The sequence below is a fragment of the Schistocerca cancellata genome, chromosome 2 (assembly GCF_023864275.1).
Source record: "Schistocerca cancellata isolate TAMUIC-IGC-003103 chromosome 2, iqSchCanc2.1, whole genome shotgun sequence".
Taxonomy (NCBI): domain Eukaryota; kingdom Metazoa; phylum Arthropoda; class Insecta; order Orthoptera; family Acrididae; genus Schistocerca; species Schistocerca cancellata.
This window is the reverse complement of record NC_064627.1, coordinates 437,295,255-437,314,709: the sequence shown is the minus strand read 5'-3', so window position 1 is coordinate 437,314,709 and position 19,455 is coordinate 437,295,255. Positions and strand designations below refer to the sequence as shown.

The window sequence follows — 19,455 nt, the reverse complement described above, 5'->3', positions numbered from 1 at the left end:
CCTGGCCAGCAAGATCTCCGGATCTGTCCCCCATTGAGCATGTTTGGGACTGGATGAAGCGTCGTCTCACGCGGTCTGCACGTCCAGCACGAACGCTGGTCCAACTGAGGCGCCAGGTGGAAATGGCATGGCAAGCCGTTCCACAGGACTACATCCAGCATCTCTACGATCGTCTCCATGGGAGAATAGCAGCCTGCATTGCTGCGAAAGGTGGATATACACTGTACTAGTGCCGACATTGTGCATGCTCTGTTGCCTGTGTCTATGTGCCTGTGGTTCTGTCAGTGTGATCATGTGATGTATCTGACCCCAGGAATGTGTCAATAAAGTTTCCCCTTCCTGGGACAATGAATTCACGGTGTTCTTATTTCAATTTCCAGGAGTGTATTAACTTCCACACACTTCATTTCTGAAAAACTATTCCTTAATAAGTTTAATTTACGCATTATGCCATTGACCTCAAGTCAGGGGCTAAAATGTGCCTTATCTGATACTGCTCGTCTAATCTTTTGAACTGCCGCTTCTCAGTTATGAGTGTGGGCAACTTAACTTAAATTTTCCGTATTTCTCCTAATCCCCGATTGGTTTTCGCAAAGTATGTTTAACTTCTTTACTTATGAGCGTTGATTACGGCCACGTACTCGATTTCCGATCAATCTCATGTCAGTGGACACTGAACTCTGAGGAAAATGAGTAATCTACAATCATTTACATACGACGCAGATGTGTGCGCATCTATATGAGTAAACGGCTAAAACGCTTACCCGGCCATCTTCTTTCGGCTGCAGGTTGCGTATCTAATGGGCAAAAAAAATGTTTACAGTATTTGATGCAATTACTGAACGAATTTAATAATTTAAAATGCTTAGTTCTCATTCAAGACAACGGCCTTGCCGGAGTGGTAACACTGGTTCCCGTCAGATCACCGAAGTTGAGTGCTGTCAGGCTGGGCTATCACTTGGATGGGTGAACATTCGGTCTGCTGAGCGCTGTCGGCAAGCGGGGTGCACTCAGCCCTTGTGAGGCAAACTGAGGAACTGTTTGATTGAGAAGTGGCGGCTCTGGTCTCGGAAACTGACATCAGGTCGGGGGAGTGGTGTGCTGACCACATGACCCTCCATATCCGCATCCGGTGACGCCTGTGGGCTGAGGATGACACAGCGGCCGGTCGGAGCATTACGATGCGTGGAAATTTACAGTGTCTACAATCATAAAAATTTTAAGTGCTTCATGTCAAATACATTAACTTATTTGGAAAGCAATCAGACGTTTGAAACTGTTTTATACATGACAGTTCCATTCTTTAAAGTGTGGGAGGATACTGGTTTGTGTGGAGGGATATTGTCTCGCGCTATCTGTCAGTGGCTCAAGCAGACAAATGAAACTCTTAAGTTGTTGATTAAGCATATTAATAAATATTTGCGTTCTGAGGATGGGTCATCTCTTAAAACAAGTAGTGAAAGCATAAACTATTTTGTAAGTAGGCTGTTTAGGTTCTTATATCGGTAACGCCACCGCCACGTAGCGCTCTGTATGAAAATCACTGGCTGTGCTGCGTGCAGTCTGTGGCTGGTTTGCGTTGTTGTTGGCCATTGTAGTGTTGGGGAGTTGGCTGTTAACAGCGCATAGCGTTGCGCAGTTGGAGGTGAGCCGCCAGCAGTGGTGGATGTGGGGAAAGAGATGGCAGAGTTTTGAGAGCGGATGATCTGGACAGAGACAGTAAATTTGTCATGGATGTCATGAACTTATATATATATATATATATATATATATATATATATATATATATATATATATATTCCTGGAAATTGAAATAAGAACACCGTGAATTCATTGTCCCAGGAAGGGGAAACTTTATTGACACATTCCTGGGGTCAGATACATCACATGATCACACTGACAGAACCACAGGCACATAGACACAGGCAACAGAGCATGCACAATGTCGGCACTAGTACAGTGTATATCCACCTTTCGCAGCAATGCAGGCTGCTATTCTCCCATGGAGACGATCGTAGAGATGCTGGATGTAGTCCTGTGGAACGGCTTGCCATGCCATTTCCACCTGGCGCCTCAGTTGGACCAGCGTTCGTGCTGGACGTGCAGACCGCGTGAGACGACGCTTCATCCAGTCCCAAACATGCTCAATGGGGGACAGATCCGGAGATCTTGCTGGCCAGGGTAATTGACTTACACCTTCTAGAGCACGTTGGGTGGCACGGGATACATGCGGACGTGCATTGTCCTGTTGGAACAGCAAGTTCCCTTGCCGGTCTAGGAATGGTAGAACGATGGGTTCGATGACGGTTTGGATGTACCGTGCACTATTCAGTGTCCCCTCGACGATCACCAGTGGTGTACGGCCAGTGTAGGAGATCGCTCCCCACACCATGATGCCGGGTGTTGGCCCTGTGTGCCTCGGTCGTATGCAGTCCTGATTGTGGCGCTCACCTGCACGGCGCCAAACACGCATACGACCATCATTGGCACCAAGGCAGAAGCGACTCTCATCGCTGAAGACGACACGTCTCCATTCGTCCCTCCATTCACGCCTGTCGCGACACCACTGGAGGCGGGCTGCACGATGTTGGGGCGTGAGCGGAAGACGGCCTAACGGTGTGCGGGACCGTAGCCCAGCTTCATGGAGACGGTTGCGAATGGTCCTCGCCGATACCCCAGGAGCAACAGTGTCCCTAATTTGCTGGGAAGTGGCGACCTCCGCATGCCCACTATACGCCCTCGCTCAAAGTCCGTCAACTGCACATACGGTTCACGTCCACGCTGTCGCGGCATGCTATCAGTGTTAAAGACTGCGATGGAGCTCCGTATGCCACGGCAAACTGGCTGACAGTGACGGCGGCGGCGCACAAATGCTGCGCAGCTAGCGCCATTCGACGGCCAACACCGCGGTTCCTGGTGTGTCCGCTGTGCCGTGCGTGTGATCATTGCTTGTACAGCCCTCTCGCAATGTCCGGAGCAAGTATGGTGGGTCTGACACACCGGTGTCAATGTGTTCTTTTCCATTTCCAGGAGTATATATATATATATATATATATATATATATATATATATATATATATATAAGTTCATGACATCCAGTATTATATATATATATAATGACTTTTGAACACTATTAAGGTAAATACATTGTTTGTTCTCTATCAAAAACTTTCTTTTGCTAACTATGCCTATCAGTGCCTTCAGTAGTTCGAATCTTTTATTTAGCTGGCAGTAGTGGCGCTCGCTGTATTGCAGTAGTGCGAGTAACGACGATTTTTGTGAGGTAAGTGATTTGTGAAACGTATAGGTTAATTTAGTCAGGGCCATTCTCTTGTAGGGATTATTGAAAGTCAGATTGCGTTGCGCTAAAAATATTGTGTGTCACTTTAGTGAATGTCTGAGTACGTTCAGTTTTGCTCAGCTGTTTGAAAATCTAATAACGTAGGGTTTTATCAGCACAGTCATTCATTAATTTTTTTAAGGGTACGTTTCAATTTGATTGATAAAGAGGTGTTGAAAGACATTCTATTACTTTTAACTAATGTAGGTAATAGCTGTACCCACATACACGTGTATTTCTCTAAATATTCCTGGAAAACGGTGGATGCAAATTCAGCAAAACTACAACAGGTCTTCGTCCCATTATCTTCTCTCATAGAAACTTTGCTAATATTCTGTCGTGATCTCAATCCGGGTGGTACGTTCCATTGAATAATCCTTATTATATTGCAGCTGCGGTTATCAGTTTTCACGTGCCTCGGGCAAAGAATTTTATTTTCTTTTGTAACATACTCCATTATCATCTATTTACAAACTGTAATCAGCTGAGATGGGTTTTTATTGAGATCAGCACAATCGAAAAATCCCCTTTTATGAGACGGTCAGTGAGCGACTCACTGAACACGTGGAACACGCTAGCAACTTATATTCACCGTCATATACATGACGTTTATGGAGTCATAGCAATGATGCTGCATCGCTGAGTTCGGAAGTTCAATTAAGAAAGCTGACGAAGCAGGCAACGGCCACCATCAAAAGTGAGTCAGCAATTTCCCGATGCTGTTGTTCCAGTAACAGCAAAAGTTATTATGCCACAAGTATTATGCCAAGTATTCACAACAACGGCAAAATGAACTGTCTTAAGTTACTTCCATTATAGGTGACAAATTTCTGTGTCGAGAGTATAAAAATCATTGATCTTTACTATGACTAGTGTCTTAGCAATGAGCAGTTACAAGTAGGTGTACAAATATACAGAAACGCCACAAACGCACTACTATACCTAATACGGCGTAGAAAAACCGGTGGCATTCAAAGCAGCTCCCAGGCGTCTCGGGGTTGTACATGGTTTGCAAGGGAATCTTATACCATTCTTCCTGCGAACTAGTGACAAGATCAGGTAACGGTAATGGCAGTGGATTGCGCTCACATACCCTTCTTACCAAAATAGGCCACAAAAGCTCAATAATATTCATATCTGGCGGGTGCTGTGGTCAGAGCAGATGCGACAGTTCATCCTCGCGCTCACAAAGCAGTCCTAGACGATGCGAGCTGTATGAACAGGGGTCCCTGTCCTCTTAGAACACAATACCACCACTGGGGAACAAACATTGTACCATTTGATATCTCTTATCAGCCAAAATGGTCACATAATTCTTTCCAACAATGTGACGTTGCAGAGTAACCATGGAGTCCATGGAATACCACAATATCTCTGCCCAGATCATCACATTTCACTCTTCGGACGTATGCTCGGTCAGAGCTTGGAGAGAGTGTGAAAAAAGACTCATCCGACCAAATGACTTTCTTCCATTGCTCCGGCACCACGTCTTCCTGTTATGAGAATTTGCATCACTGATGAATGCTTTTGGAATTCCAACTCGCCCTGGAATTCCTTGCTTTGGAGCTACATCCATGTTGTTTTGACATTGACAGGGTTCGCGAGTGCAAGAATCCGTTCTGCAGTGACTTCTGCAGCTGTCGTCCACTTTTCTTTTCACAATCCTCTTCAATGACCTCCTATCACGACCACTAAACATATGTTTTCGTCCGCGATGTGATTTGGCGGATGATTTATTTATGCTTTCCCTACACGTGGTGAAAAAAAATCGATAAAGAGGTGCCTCTTGAAGCACAAAACAATTCGGCTATCTCGGATTCGAAAGCATCCACCATACAGGCACCAACAGTCCGCCCACGTTCGAATTACTTAGCTTCGACATAAAATAATCACGATGACACAGAACATTGTTCCGGCCACGATAGACGCTTGCAACATATTGAGTACAATGCACAGGTGCCACTAGTGGTCAAATACAACAGCGCGACCTGTAGGCTTGGCTAGCGTTGCATTTGTGTTCAAGCGTGCATTTCTGGCGTCGTATCCACCCCTCTATGTACAAGAGTGATAATTAATTACTGAACTATTCATAGTTTTGCCAATGAATAACAATTTAGATGCTGTAGTATGAATAAATTATCACTTATATAGAACAGGGGAAGAACTCTTTACCTGTTAAAAAGTTTCGAAGCAAATTGACACAAGGCAAAGAATACACACGATACAAAGTCGATGAGAGTAGCCAGTTCGTCGTGACAAAATCCAAACATAGTTGCTAATCTGCTTCATACAATGAGCAACTGCTCTATCTATGAGCACAACCGAAAGACTGGAGTCCAGACGGTAGCAACTGACACAGCGAGCTACTAGAAACTAAGCAGCGTCGCTCCGATCTAGTGAAATTGAGTATTTCATAATTATTTTACTTGTTATTTACATTCCTCATAGATGGTCGCTCTTCAGCCATTAATTTACAAATAAAATAAATATAAAAACTATATTTACAAAGCTAAAACAGCCAGCTCTAACCGTAGAGCGCGATGTTTTCTTTGAGCAGCTTAGTCTTCACTGTTGCTAGTCCATCTGATCTGCAGCACTTATATTTCAGCTAATCTGTGTCGTATTGAACATTCAGCAATAGGTTCACAATCTCTATCAGGTTCACAATCTCTATCAGTGAGATAGCGATGGTTGCGGTTATTGTGTGGGACGCGTCGACTTAACTTGACCACCCCATTGTCCTTTAACAACTTTGCCAACTGTCAGTATCATCCGTAACCGTAAATTTGTTTCGTGTTTGTTATTCATTTTCGATGTTCTATTCCTGTGTATTCACATGTTATATATTATAATAAACTGTCTGAGGAAGTAGCTTTTCCTTCCTGGTCATTTATCAGTTTAGTAATTTTCTTTTAAGTTGAGGATGCGTAAGGACGGCAGGATTCTTATGTTAAAATACCCAACATAAGGGCACAGCTGCGGGGCAACAGTTCGATTCTTAGTGTTGCTTAATCATTTGCGTGAATATTGTCAGTAGTGAGCCTTAAGGGTGGTTCTGACGTAGGCAGAAGATGCCGGGTAAGATATACCAGTAATGTAAATTGTACTTTACCTCCTACGATTTGCAAACCACAGCGGCTATTTTTTTAATGTAGTCGATACTTTACAACTTGGCAAAGCTAAGTCTTGCATGAGCGAAATCGGCTCCATTTTCATATTCAGCAATCCGAATACAGAGACCTATACCCAAGTATTCCTGCAAATTGGTAAACTGTCTTGCATTGGAATCGCATAAACAACAAGTAAACTATTCATTGGCCATGCTGGACACAGTTGTGTCTTTTAACATGAATGCATTTCCGCCACTGGCTAGGGTAACATTAGGCTTTGTCAAGTAATATATTGCATTCTATACTGAATTTTTTCTCCTCCTCTACCGAAATAATTAACATTAGAAGTTATAAAAAAACGTAAAACTGAGACAAATTCAGCCAGCAGTGACGCTGAGCAAGAGAAATATGACACTGCAATGTCACCGGAAATTTCTGGAAAAGAAGTAACAAAAGAATCACTCGCTTCGACATATGGCGCGTCTGTGTCAAGAGTAGAACAAAGTTTTGACACTGGTGTGTGCTTTAATGACAATACAATGTCTGTCGAAAAAAATGAAGTGCTGAGGAACTGCTGGACTCCATCAGAAACTATAGCTTTAAAACTGAAGATTTCTGCATCAATAGCGTTTTCGCTGTGCTTAGTTATTTCAGTATAAACCTTGGCTTACATACTCAGCACACTTGAAAGGAGCCTTTTGCAAATTTCGTGTGTTGTTTTGGCGAAAAGTGAATGGAGTTTGTAAAGAGGCTTTATTGTCACTGAATTTGTTAAATATAAAGATTTTCATGAAGCAGCAGGAAGTTATGCAAATTCTCAGCGGCACAAATTTACTATTACTGAAGCCAACAACTTAATATCAGTAAGCGAAGAAACAACTTCCAGTAAATATATTAGTAAATAATGCTGCTGCTATCACCATTGAAGAATATGCAGAACAAATGACAGTGCCCTTCGAGATAAATTAATTACAACCAGAAATTTCCAGAATTTATTAGGGTTCAGAGCTGAGACAGAAGATGATGTTTGAAGAAACCACTCGTAACTAAGCAGCAAAAACGCCAACTACTGCTCTGTACGATTCCACAATAAAATCGTTGACATTTGTAGAAATGTTATTCGTGATGACATAGTGGATGCTGTTAATTCTAATGTTACATTCTCAATTTTAGCTGATGCAACAACTGAGATTGCAGAAGTAAAGCAATTATTTCTACGTTTAGGACAATCTGAACACGTTAATGAACAAACAATTATCAGAGAAATATTTTTGGTACTTGTACATATCTTAAATCCTAGTGCAGATGGTATACCCAATTTGAAGGATTGTTCTAACTTTAAACTGAAAATGGAAAATTTATTTGGCCAAGTTTATGACGGCTCTTCTGTAATGGCACGAATGGAATGTGGTGAGCAAGTAAAAACTAGAAATTAGAGCCAAAAATCGATATTTGTACACTGTTCGATTGACACAAAAACATAAAAATAATCCAACATCTGCAGTCAATTTTATAATAATTGTGAACCAGCCTGAAAATTTCTCTCAGAAGGGTACAGAAACATTTAGTTTATTCTAATTACATCCTCAGGAAATGATAAATGTGTGCAAAAAAGAATTTGACAAGATAGCAATAAATATTAAAATGTATTATAATGCAGATAACGTATTATCAGAAGCATAGCTGTGGTATGATTTTTGGTCAATGGGAGCACAAATACCTAAAAATCTATCAGACACTGACACTTTTGATAAACATACAGAACTTTTCCCTGTTATAAGAAAGGCTCTATTAAATATACAATTTAACGGTCGTTCAGTACTCTACGAGCAGTAAAAATATGGGTTCTTCCTACAATGAATAGAAACAGGTTATGTGGCTCGTGTATGTTAAGTGTTAGAAGAAAAGTGACTGAAAAACCTGTTTTTCCTAAGTTAGTCATTGACAGTTTTGGGAATCAGCCTTGGCGATTGTTGTTATTTGTATTCAAAGAGGATCAGTTTTAATATCACATTTCCAATTTTTCGTTTGATATGATTCAAACTTTTTTTTTGTGAATGTGAATATACGTATTTCTTGCAGGCTATGATTATAGGGTAGAAGAATACTTAAATTTTTTCTCTGTGTTTTTACTTTTGAGGAAAGTTAGTGAAACCCTCTTTGTGACAGGATACTTCTGTTGAAAAAGTGCAGTTTCTTCAATTCATTTTTCTCCTGCTTCAGGCCTTTCACAGTAAGTAGAAATTTAAAATTATTGTTATACTAATAAAAATATCTTTCGAAATATGTTACTACTTTATTTCCCATCCCTTTGATCATTTTATTGGATACATGACATATTTAATCGTAGGACGAAATAACTTTAGATCGTCAACTTAAGAAATATGTCACATCCCAAATCATATTAACACTATAAAAAGTTTACCATGAAGATAACAATGCCTAGGTTTTAAGTATCAAAGTAATCTATCTGTAACAAATATAAATACTGAATAGATAAACACTCGTTTTCTCTGAGATATGATAAGTTTATTGTGTCACTTACAGAATTAACTTCTTGTCGTATGACATGTCTCGAAACTGAATAATTAATTTGTATCAAAAATGGCAATTTTACAGCCTTGGCCCCCTCCCCTGCGGACGCCCATGCTACAATCCCAATGCCCACCCTACTCAACTCAACAGCTTCAACTCTTTCTGTAATATGATGGTTCTCTATCAGGCCTTGAAAATCAAAGTTGCGTATCCCTTTTAGCCTCAAAACCGCCCCTCAAACATCCTCCTTATCAACTTCAGCTTGAAAAGTGGCATCGTTAACCTACTCTACTGATCTAATCTTTGTACTGCGTAGCTCCTAAGCTAAGCTTCTCCCAACACCTGTATTCCGTCTGTCACATACACATATTACATCATATCCCTCTGCATGCAACATCGTTTCCAATATTTGCCACATCTAAATTATTTATCTACAATACGGGTTGCAGACATGCTCACCATTGTATTGCTCAACGAGTGATACGGGGTCTGCTCGAAGGCACGCAACTGCTAAGACCCCTCAAGCAGTGCGGGTTTGCACCAAGCTGGGTGTAGAATCATGGCTGGCGCCCGCCGATGAGCCAAAAGTGTCCTCTCCGGCGGACCTCCGACGAATTGCCGCCAAAAATCTTCCCTTCCTTCCTATCTCGATACCATCGCTGCGTCGCCAAAAATCGTCTCCAATCGACAACCGTCTCGCCCAATTGGCGCTAATGGAATGATTATAACAGCGCCGCAGAACTCTTTCCTAAGATTACAGTATTCCTCCGGTGGGAAAACTTGTCACCAAAACTATGCACATTCCCCATAACGAGTTCTGACGTTAACGGTGGTCCTGCAGTAGCGACAAGATATGATCCAGCGCGCGGAGATCGTCCCGCGTCAGAAACGTTGTGGCGGGCATTTTGCTCCCACGCTACATGGGCGCCAGAGAAAATCGCAAGAATTCCTCCCCTGCAGCAGACAATGCCCCTTTCTCCAGACTGATAGTTTAAGTAGGCGCCAGATTGTCGCACACGACGTGCTGACCTCGAAATGACCCACGCCTCTCTCTTCGGCAGTCTAGAAGGCCCGCGTAGGAATGTTCCTTACTTTATCGAAATAAATAACATAAATAACAAGCTGTAGGAAGGTTCCTTGCTTTATTGAACTAAGCAACACGCGAGGTTACAAACACACAAAGGACGGCTCCGCACGCGGCTGGAGCATCACAAACGTCCTCCAGTTCAAAATGTAAATCAGTCACTCACTCGAGATGCGAATGCAATTAATAGTCTGCACAGGAGAGCGACGCGAAAACATTACATCCTCGGCGACTGCGTGCGAGGTGCGGGCGTCTTGCTGCGCCGCGAAACCCCAGCCTCCGGCGCACTGCACGTGGCCAGTTTCTCACAGCACGGGCGCGGAGCAGCAACCGAAATGGATGCTACGTGGGACGGACAAAGACTGGTAAGACTCGGTCGGCGGAATCCTCGCTAGGGGCAGCTACTGCTCCGCACAGATAGTCAGTGACCGTAACAGTGAAGTATCCTGTCGCACGGCAGCATCGACATCCGTGAACGGAAGAACTGCGTGCGGGGGTGTAACTCGCTGCCTTAGCAGACGGCGGTAGCGATTTCTGAGATTACGGAACTGCTAACACAGCTGTGCGACGGAAAGCAGCCACACCTTCTAGTTAACCACTGAGAGCCCGTATAATGGAGCTGCAGGGGTAGCAACACTTCCTTTCTTTTTTGTAGCAACCTTATACGAAGCCATCGTTCCAAGTATTTTTGTTTTCATCGACTCGAGAGCGACTACAAAGACACTCTTCGGAAAAACCAACGAATTTTCTACCGATCCTAACCTTATTTCAGTCGTCATCAAGTGACTGAGGGCAGCTTCTCCAAACACATCGTTAAATTCGTTAAAGAAGTTTCCATCCGAACCTTTCTGCAGACTACTCTGGTCTGGAGTCACGTAACTACGATATTTAATGAATTCAGTGCATCATCATCCGATCGTGACCAAGAATACGTTCCTTTAAAACAAAAATTAAATTTCTGTCGACAGTCACTTCAGTAATCTATCCTTTAGATTTCTTTGTTATAACATGGCGTATGAGTTTACATTAATATTATATTGCATCCCTTTCTTGGCCAAAATTTTTCGGTTAAAATGGATTTGTGGAAAAGGAGGCTAAATGTTGAAACAGCGGGGGCAGCTCGTTCTTATTTTCACAGCACATGATCAGCCGTTATATCTTCACTTTCTGACTGGTGTGTTTCGTCCTGTTCCAGGTGTTCCATGAAATGACTGACCTCTGCAGCGCCGTTCGTCTTCTTCTGCTACTGCTCTTGTTGGGCGCATCTTTCTCCGAGGCCGCTGACACAGGAAGCCGTAAGTTTCGACAAGTACTTCATTCTTCTCAGTTAATACACGTGTATGTTTTATACACAAGGAACGCACTCTTGAAAGCATTCTGTCGTTTCAAAAATGGTTCAAATGGCTCTTAGCACTATGGGACTTAACTTCTGAGGTCATCAGTCCCCTAGAACTTAGAACTACCTAAACCTAACTAACATAAGGACATCACACACACCCACGCCCGAGGCAGGATTCGAACCTGCGACCGTTTCGGTCGCGCGGTTCCAGACTGTAGCGTCTAGAACCGCTCTGCCACTTCGACCGGCTCTGTCGTTTCAACGTAACCATTAAGTGCGGATCGATTTTATCATCTATTTACACATTACCTTACGAGCTCCTCTGTCACGATCGCTGCTAAGTTTGTATCACGTATGCAATGAGTTTTTTATCTGATAAACTGTTCCCTGCGTGAGGTACGTTGTTAATCTATATGGTAAATCATCTAAGTAAGTTAAAATATGAAGTCAATAATGCTCTCTTTATGACAAACTCTTTCGACCAACTGAAAGAACTATAATAAAAATCATAGAAAACAACTATAAAAAGACTTATTTGATGCTGCCAGTGTTGTGTGTTAATTTCCCCACGTAAGGACCAAATTGTGATGGAAAAATGTAGAAGTAAATGAAACGACAAGAAGTATAGAATGGAGAATTGTATCTCCTAATGGTGAATACGTAAAATAAAGTGAAATTAGAATTTACTGCACTTATGTTACTTAAATGAATAATACTGATCGTCCGGATTGTGTTACTAATAAATTAATCCTCCATCTGCATTGACTAAACGCACAACAAAACAAAAAATAACAAAACAGCGGTACATCTTCAGCTTTCAGTGGTCAGTCTCAAACAGAAAAGTTCAAGAGTTAGTTCTCACGAAGCATACCATAACTTACGGATCTCCCATCATCCTCAACCGATAATAGTTTTTATTTTATTTACGTATTTATTCATTGTTTTGTCAATTCGAGACGACTTTATGTAATTTCTCAGGACATTGCTAAATTACCTTAGTTACCACGCCATTGAAAGTCATTTAAAGTATTCGCGTACTGTTTCCCATGTATAAAAATCTCTGACAATTCGCATGTTCATTGTGTTAGTTCTCTGAGTGGCCAGTTTTGTGGTCTTATTCTGTCACCTAATAGCAGTGCAACCATAATGTCCAGTCCCTTAAACAAACAAATAAACATTTGTTCTGCTATACACGCACACTGCTGGGAATGGAAAAAACTAGTAAGTCGTAATACACCTCCACTATGCTTTGTTGAGTTATTCACATATGGCGAAAGGGCAACGGCCACCTACATATTTCATCCTACGCAGGTACTGACATATACGACTGTTTGTACGTCTCCAGGCTGACCCTATCTAAAAGAAGACAGAATATGTTACTATAGTCTGCCAGCACACCATATTTCAATTCACAAATGCAGTGTGCTTCAGAAACGAGCAAAAGTTGTTTTAATTTGTTCCGTCCATATGAGTACAGTTAGAGATGAATTTCACATGGCGCGCGCGCACACAAGCAGACAAATACACGCACAGTGATACGTACATACACACACACACACACACACACACACACACACAATACGGAGAACGTGTGGTGGCGACGTGAGTTAAGCAGGTAGCGAGCAATGCTAACCCGTGACAGAAGACTTTTAATATTAGCTAGCTGCATGTCACGGTACGATATACAGTGATGTTAGTATCGGCTCTGTTACCATCGATGGTCCTTTTTTTACCGAAACTGTAACAAGCAGATGAAACAGACCTAACAAGTCTATTGAGGTGTATGTGCGAGTTATGGTGCAACAAACGAGCAAGCTAAATCACAAGGATTAACTTTCGGATGCAGTATTCAGTGACAGTGACAATGGTTTTCGGTGTTACAACTCACTGTCATGGATGGAACAGAACAATACCCACAGAATACTGAACCGCACCCACCCCACCACAGTAAGTAACTGTTCACTGTAAATGCCGTAATTCCCACCTTCTTTGCGAGTTTTGGTGCGAAGTTCGTGAACTTCTCTCTCATATTTTTGAGAATATACATGTTACACTCTTTCGCCCGTCAAGTCAAAAAACGTCCTATAGTCTCGCATAGGCACGGACTGTGCGTTCAGTAACAAAATTGCGTGGCTGGCGGTTGCATTTGAAGATTTCAAGCACATCGTGTAAGGTCGTATTGTTACAGACTTGGCGTTTTTGTGCGTCTGTTATTTTCAGAACAGCGACATGTCACAACCTGATTCAGCCACGATCAACCTGAGAAAGCCAAGTGACAGACTTTGCTCTTCCCAAAGGCAGTGACAGGGAATCAATAGCACAAATACAACAGGATTCCAAACAATTTTTACCGCAAGCACTCAAATGCCGTACAGATCAAAGTGTACTTGCCACGGGCTAGTCTGTTCAGCTCAACTGCACAGTATATTCGTTTTATCTTTTTTCTCCGACCAATTGGGAGCCATCGGCGAATTATGTAGCGTATACAAACAGCCGTAGCTATCCACTGAGGTCGTTCTAGCCTTCTGTGTCTGAAATACGTGACAGGACGTTGTTCTGCCGTTTACAAAGTCCTATTCCGACTTCAGTGAAAATATTGTCAAATCGCACAAGATTTCTCGGGTGTGAGAGTAATAATTTATTAACTGTTAACACGTATTTCTGTTTCGTTCTTACTTACATCAGTTTCGGAACTCTGGAATATTTTCTAAGAAATGATACTCGGATTTTGAGCTGTTTCTTTCCCTACTGTCGAGCTTCTCTGGCGTTGTTTCGGATTGTGTCGTAGAAATTTCACATTTCGACGGAGCACCTATTCGTCTTCTTGTAATGATGCTGACGGCTCCACGTACAATCAACTCAATAGCCTGAAATTACCGAGAAAGTATTCGATGGAATTTTTCTGGAGTCGCATGCAGCGCCAATGAAGTAATAGTGGTTGTATGGTTCGTCGGTGTCATCGCCGCACCGAGCTGCCAGTTTTTGGGTCTTGTAGCTTAGCGATTCCATTCCACAGCTCGTACACTGTCATAATCACTTCATTTCCCACAATCATCCACCACTAATCATCACAAACTCTCTTACTACTGAACCATGTGCAACTTAGGTACTGCACGTATCCCTTGAGCAAATGAAAATTATTTTTACTGACTGAATAAATCGTTCCAAAACGCCGCGCATAAAAACAGAATTCTTCCGGAGCACATACCTCGGGTTCTATTGGTGATAGAAATGTAAGGTAAAGCATTTTGAATAACTGTTGGGATAGCAACCATTTGTATACCCAAGAGAAGTATCGTCATACTGTACCTACCCTCCATCACAGGGGCAACGTTTGAATGCTAGACATTTCCCCCTGCTTAGGCAAATAGAGCAATTCGGTTGGTCCTTTTAACATTAGTGTGGTCTACGGTGCGCCTTGAGGACTTACAGAGGCACCATTGGAGTTCATGGGCGGTTCCTGACGACACCAGAAAGACCTTTTTTTTGGATATCAAAACAGAGCCACGGATTCCAAAAAAATGACTGAAATTTTTACGATATATTTCTAAGACCCCGATTTCGAACAAACATGAAAGTTTCCTTGATATCTTTAGCCGGTTCTGATATACAGAGACTCAAATTTACCCTACTTGTAGTCGCAAAATCCGGTGCGAGGCTAAATAAATAACCTGAGCAAATTTCTCAAATCTCAACGGCATATTCTCTAGGCATTTATGTAGAAATGTCTTCTTCCCATTTTCAGGAATATTCATCCTTCATAGAGATGCAGCGGAAAAACATAGTGGCTTGGTATCAAAACCGAGCCGCGGATTCCAAGAATACTATGCACAGAAAATGGCTGTAATTTTTATGATTAATGGAAATTGAAAATTTGTGGTAAATTCCTATGGGACCAAACTGCTGAGGTCATTTGTCCCTAGGCTTACACACTACTTAATCTAACTTAAACTAACTTAGCTAAGAACAACACACACACACATATATATACATACATACACACACACACACACACACACACACACACACACACACTCACACACACACACAACCATGCCCGAGGGAGGACTCGAACCTCCGAGGAGGGGGAGAGGGGGGGGGGGGGGCGGAGCCGCGCGAACAGTGGCAAGGCGCCTAACACCGCGCGGCTAACCCACGCGGCTATGATTATTCCCAAGATCCTTATCTCGACCAAACAGCAAATTTTTTAGAGATTTTTATTGATTTCCAAGGAACAGAGGCTCCAAATTACCCTACTTGTGCGCGTAAAATACGCAAGTAAAACCCGGCGGGAGACATAAATTTACTTTATACAGCGATGTAGCACGAAGAAATATGGTTTATAGTGTCTCCGTTATCATCATCTACATCTACATCTACATCTATACTCCGCGAGCCACCTTACGGTGTGTGGCGGAGGGTACTTATTGTACCACTATCTGATCCCCCCTTCCCTGTTCCATTCACGAATTGTGCGTGGGAAGAACGACTGCTTGTAAGTCTCCGTATTTGCTCTAATTTCTCGGATCTTTTCGTTGTGATCATTACGCGAGATATATGTGGGCGGTAGTAATATGTTGCCCATCTCTTCCCGGAATGTGCTCTCTCGTAATTTCGATAATAAACCTCTCCGTATTGCGTAACGCCTTTCTTGAAGTGTCCGCCACTGGAGCTTGTTCAGCATCTCCGTAACGCTCTCGCGCTGACTAAATGTCCCCATGACGAATCGCGCTGCTTTTCGCTGGATCATGTCTATCTCTTCTATTAATCCAACCTGGTAAGGGTCCCATACTGATGAGCAATACTCAAGAATCGGACGAACAAGCGTTTAGTAAGCTACTTCTTTCGTCGATGAGTCACATTTTCTTAGAATTCTTCCTATTAATCTCAACCTGGCGCCTGCTTTTCCCACTATTTGTTTTATGTGATCATTCCACTTCAGATCGCTCCGGATAGTAACTCCTAAGTATTTTACGGTCGTTACCGCTTCCAATGATTTACCACCTATGGCATAATCGTACTGGAATGGATTTCTGCCCCTATGTATGCGCATTATATTACATTTATCTACGTTTAGGGAAAGCTGCCAGCTGTCGCACCATGCATTAATCCTCTGCAGGTCTTCCTGGAGTACGTACGAGTCTTCTGATGTTGCTACTTTCTTGTAGACAACCGTGTCATCTGCAAATAGCCTCACGGAGCTACCGATGTTGTCAACTAAGTCATTTATGTATATTGTAAACAATAAAGGGCCTATCACGCTTCCTTGCGGTACTCCCGAAATTACCTCTACATCTGCAGATTTTGAACCGTTAAGAATGACATGTTGAGTTCTTTCTTCTAGGAAATCCTGAATCCAATCACAAACCTGGTCCGATATTCCGTAAGCTCGTATTTTTTTCATTAAACGTAAGTGCGGAACCGTATCAAATGCCTTCCTGAAGTCCAGGAATACGGCATCAATCTGCTCGCCAGTGTCTACGGCACTGTGAATTTCTTGGGCAAATAGGGAGAGCTGAGTTTCACATGATCTCTGTTTGCGGAATCCATGTTGGTTATGATGAAGGAGATTTGTATTATCTAAGAACGTCATAATACGAGAACACAAAACATGTTCCATTATTCTACAACAGATTGACGTAAGCGAAATAGGCCTATAATTATTCGCATCTGATTTATGACCCTTCTTGAAAATGGGAACGACCTGCGCTTTCTTCCAGTCGCTAGGTACTTTACGTTCTTCCAGCGATCTACGATAAATTGCTGATAGAAAGGGGGCAAGTTCTTTAGCATAATCACTGTAGAATCTTAAGGGTATCTCGTCTGGTCCGGATGCTTTTCCGCTACTAAGTGATAGCAGTTGTTTTTCAATTCCGATATCGTTTATTTCAATATTTTCCATTTTGGCGTCCGTGCGACGGCTGAAGTCAGGGACCGTGTTACGATTTTCCGCAGTGAAACAGTTTCGGAACACTGAATTCAGTATTTCTGCCTTTCTTCGGTCGTCCTCTGTTTCGGTGCCATCGTGGTCAACGAGTGACTGAATAGGGGATTTAGATCCGCTTACCGATTTTACATATGACCAAAACTTTTTAGGGTTCTTGTTTAGATTGTTTGCCAATGTTTTATGTTCGAATTCGTTGAATGCTTCTCTCATTGCTCTCTTTACGCTCTTTTTCGCTTCGTTCAGCTTTTCCTTATCAGCTATGATTCGACTACTCTTAAACCTATGATGAAGCTTTCTTTGTTTCCGTAGTACCTTTCGTACATGATTGTTATACCACGGTGGATCTTTCCCCTCGCTTTGGACCTTAGTCGGTACGAACTTATCTAAGGCGTACTGGACGATGTTTCTGAATTTTTTCCATTTTTGTTCCACATCCTCTTCCTCAGAAATGAACGTTTGATGGTGGTCACTCAGATATTCTGCGATTTGTGCCCTATCACTCTTGTTAAGCAAATATATTTTCCTTCCTTTCTTGGCATTTCTTATTACACTTGTAGTCATTGATGCAACCACTGACTTATGATCACTGATACCCTCTTCTACATTCACGGAGTCGAAAAGTTCCGGTCTATTTGTTGCTATGAGGTCTAAAACGTTAGCTTCACGAGTTGGTTCTCTAACTATCTGCTCGAAGTAATTCTCGGACAAGGCAGTCAGGATAATGTCACAAGAGTCTCTGTCCCTGGCTCCAGTTCTGATTGTGTGACTATCCCATTCTATACCTGGTAGATTGAAGTCTCCCCCTATTACAATAGTATGATCACGAAACTTCTTCACGACGTTCTGCAGGTTCTCTCTGAGGCGCTCAACTACTACGGTTGCTGATGCAGGTGGTCTATAGAAGCATCCGACTATCATATCTGACCCACCTTTGATACTTAGCTTAACCCAGATTATTTCACATTCGCATTCGCTAATAACTTCACTGGATATTATTGAATTCTTTACTGCTATAAATACTCCTCCACCATTGGCGTTTATCCTATCCTTGCGGTATATATTCCATTCTGTGTCTAGGATTTCGTTACTGTTCACTTCCGGTTTTAACCAACTTTCCGTTCCTAATACTATATGCGCACTATTTCCTTCAATAAGAGATACTAATTCAGGAACCTTGCCCTGGATACTCCTGCAGTTTACCAATATTACGTTAACTTTTCCTGTTTTTGGTCTCTGAGGACGGACGTTCTTTATCAACGATGATAATGTCCTCTCTGGTAAGCAGTCAGGTATTTTATCGTTTCGCCCAAGGGGGGGTCCCTCTAACCTAAAAAACCCCCGTGTGCACGCCACACGTACTCTGCTACCCTAGTAGCTGCTTCCGGTGTGTAGTGCACGCCTGACCTGTCTAGGGGGGCCCTACAGTTCTCCACCCAATAACGGAGGTCGATGAATTTGCAACCATTATAGTCGCAGAGTCGTCTGAGCCTCTGGTTTAGACCCTCCACACGGCTCCAAACCAGAGGACCGCGATCGACTCTGGGCACTATGCTGCAGATATTAAGCTCAGCTTGCACTCCGCGTGCGATGCTGGTTGTCTTCACCAAATCAGCCAGCCGCCGGAAGGAACCAAGGATGGCCTCAGAACCCAAGCGGCAGGCGTCATTCGTTCCGACATGTGCTACTATCTGCAGCCGGTCACACCCAGTGCGTTCAATAGCTGCCGGAAGGGCCTCCTCCACATTACGGACGAGACCCCCCGGCAAGCACACCGAGTGCACACTGGCATTCTTCCCCGACCTACCCGCTATTTTCCTGAGGGGCTCCATAACCCGCCTAACGTTGGAGCTCCCTATAACTAATAGGCCCGCCCTCTGTGACTGTCGGGACCTTGCCGGAGAATCGGCCACTGGCCCAACAGGCGAGGCATCCTGTGGTGGCTCGGAAACGATGTCATCACCACTAGGAAGCACCCCGTACCTGTTGGAAAGGGGTAAGGCAGCTGCCACGCGGCCAGATCCCACCTTCGCCTTTCGGCCAGGCACACGAGAGCCCACCACTGTCCGCCATTCACCCTGGAGTGATGGCTGACCGGTAAGA

General features: G+C 43.0%; 1 long non-coding RNA gene across 1 annotated transcript in view; it reads left to right on the top strand.

Annotated features, from left to right (window-relative positions):
• LOC126146059 (uncharacterized) overlaps nt 1-19,455 on the top strand; it is a 187,067-nt gene that overhangs the window by 39,863 nt on the left and 127,749 nt on the right. The window contains exon 2 of the long non-coding RNA XR_007529767.1: nt 11,265-11,364. This is a non-coding gene — a long non-coding RNA (uncharacterized LOC126146059). The remainder of the gene's footprint in view (nt 1-11,264; nt 11,365-19,455) is intronic.